This window comes from Nuphar pumila, chromosome 5 (assembly GCF_984573655.1).
Source record: "Nuphar pumila chromosome 5, dmNupPumi1.hap1.1, whole genome shotgun sequence".
Classification (NCBI taxonomy): domain Eukaryota; kingdom Viridiplantae; phylum Streptophyta; class Magnoliopsida; order Nymphaeales; family Nymphaeaceae; genus Nuphar; species Nuphar pumila.
Window position 1 is genome coordinate 131,802,356 of NC_143253.1, and position 2,270 is coordinate 131,804,625.

The window sequence follows — 2,270 nt, forward strand, 5'->3', positions numbered from 1 at the left end:
AACAAATAATTCAATGATATTTACAATGCTCATCCATTCTACCTAAAACAGGAAAGGTAAATTCTCATTTAGATCTAGCTATTACAACACATGAAATCAAATTTACAGCCCCAAATGATGAATTTATCTACGTATTTCCTGCAAGACAACTGGATTAGCATGAGAATGGAGGAAAAATGACATATACTATATGGATATCTTACAAGATGTTCATATGAATGATGAAAAGGACAGAGGGAATGATATATATGCTTATATATATATATATATATATATATATATATATATATATATATATATATATATATATATATATATATATACGTATATAGATTTGTATATATGTATGAATATATATATACATATGTATACAGGTGAAATGGTGAATGTAAAGATGTATGAAAGTTCATAGGTAGAGGATGGCTCTTTATATAGGAAGAATATCTAAACAAGAGCTCATTTAAATAGGCTTCTACCTCTTTCTTGGTTGATACTGTAACTTCAATACAAAATTAGGGGATGTTAACTAAACAGTTGCCCATGATATGATCTTTATGTCCACTTTGATGCATGGCATTTATCATTTGGCCAACTCAAGCCTGCTAAAACCGTGAGCTATTGTAATGCTGAATATTTAAGATGAATGTAATAATGAACATAGGCATAAACCTTTGGCAACTGGGGTCATTCAAGATAACCAGGACTTTCATTCCTTTCTAGCAGAATGCCATTGAGCCTACCCATTTCTAACTTTGATTCTATTGATTGTTCCCCTTTAAACTGCTAAATTGACTTGCGCATCACATTTCACCATTATCTGGCAATGAAAACCCCACAAACCAGGGCTGTAGCAGGTCGGCTCATCTGGGTTAAGCTGGAACAAGGAAACAAAATGGCACACCTTGACAGGGCATTACTTAGGCTACTATGCTGTGGGAGTGTATTTGACAGGGCGCTTGTGAAAATAGGTAATAAATTGACAGATTGGATACTTATGAAAGGTGGGCTGTTTGAAGGGAATAGTGTCTATACTATGAGCTGTTATACATACAGAGGAGGGCAAGGAAATGAATCAGATAATAAAATGGTGAATGATGGGTGCTGTTGTAAAGAGGTAGACCGGGGGTGAATATTGCCGTAGGGGCCGATACCGGAGCTTAGCAGGAGGTTATTGCCGCATAGGCAACGACACAAACTAAAAGAAAAATATGTGTATACCTCTATGATATGCCTAGGTAGATGCATACACCAAAATAAGAAAATACAACCAGTTTATTTACTAAAGAGAAATTTTGCAGAAGTAAACTTTCGGTACCTTGAACTTGGCTCGAGCCTTCTAACCATTCACAAATGATTCTCTAATGTATGTGAATTTGACAACGTACCCATGCAGAATAAATTTGTCAGCTGTGAGGGCATAGGTGGCACTTCAACATGTAAACTGGATGATCTTCTTCAAAGGATACACTTTAGAGGATATTTTGACGCTGCGGTATGGCCTGTCACAACTCAGAAATATTTGAAACACATCAGCCCCATGTCTAGAGATCTTTCTTCATAATCTTGCAAATGAATAGCTTTCAGGCTTTTAGCTTATTTTCTTGGTCCTTCTGTTGTCTCTGTTGCACGATGGATCCCTACCCAGGTAGTTGGTGTTTGTACAGTATGACTATGCAGAGGATCACAACCCAATGTTAAAACCCTTCAGCAAGCTCAGATATCGCTTAATAACCATCCATTCAGGTATATCTCTCCTCCAATGAGGGACTATTAGGAAACTGGTCCCAGACCTATTACAGTATAAAACATAACTCACGAAGTTAGTAAGCCATGACCCAAATGCATATGGAGCAGGATGGAGGCGATGAAATAAGCAATAAAAGGGGCAAACACCAAACAATGTAGAGAACTGTTGATGCCAGGTAACGCTAACTCCATCAAAATACATTCTCAACAAGCCTAAAACCTATATTATTCTACTACATTCAGGACCCAAACGATTAGAGCAGAGCAGTTTATTGTTTGCATTACAGCGATATAGGATCCAACCTGCTAAAGAAAAGCAAAGAAGAGAGGAACGTCAGTCAAGTGATAATAATGAAACGGAAGAGGTATTGAATTGAACGATGCCACTCATAGGTCTACTTGACACTTATGTATTAGGCTACCAACATTATTCATTAACAATCAGATCTGCCCATATGGCCAATGTAAGCATTTTGAATGGAAGTCATTAGTTCAGAAAGAGCATCTCAATTGCTTGCTGAAGC